Source organism: Egretta garzetta, unplaced genomic scaffold (genome assembly GCF_000687185.1).
Source record: "Egretta garzetta isolate BGI_Z169 unplaced genomic scaffold, ASM68718v1 scaffold445, whole genome shotgun sequence".
NCBI lineage: Eukaryota > Metazoa > Chordata > Aves > Pelecaniformes > Ardeidae > Egretta > Egretta garzetta.
Genome location: NW_009259855.1, coordinates 1,424,541 through 1,425,132, shown reverse-complemented (window position 1 = coordinate 1,425,132; position 592 = coordinate 1,424,541).

The following is a 592-nucleotide window of genomic DNA, read 5'->3' as shown; positions in this document are numbered from 1 at the left end:
GGCCTGACCAAAGTGTCTGGGGAACTCAAGACCACTGAAAGGGGTGGGAAGAGGAAGACTGACAGTCCCATGAAACCCTACTGAGCTTCTGGCCAAAAGTTCAGTAAGATACAGAGTGGTGTTTTGATATATTTTTGGTTTAGTAGAGTGACAGAAAAATTAAACTAAATCTAGACTTTTAAAGTTATCAAAGAACACAGCAGGCCATGTGAGCATCTTTCTTTTAACCATGCCTAAATGATATCTATACAGGTAAAATCATACTGATTAAACAAATAGCTGGAAACACAAGAGTTGATCTTCATGTCTGTGCTACGAAAATCACCCACAAATGAATTCCTGATGAAATAACATGTCCTATGGATTAACACATATTTGTTCCAAATTATCAGTTTATCAGCCTGTAGTTGCCTAGGAAGTCAGGTACTGAGCAGAAGAGCTAATGTCCATCCTTTCTTAGCTAGAGTAACAGGCATGAAGCTCCCCGAGTCAGCTGTTCAAACCCACACATACCTACATCACTATGGCAAGACTGTGCAACTATTCCACAGCTCCTCAATACTTTTTCCAAGAGAGATCTGAATTAAGAAAG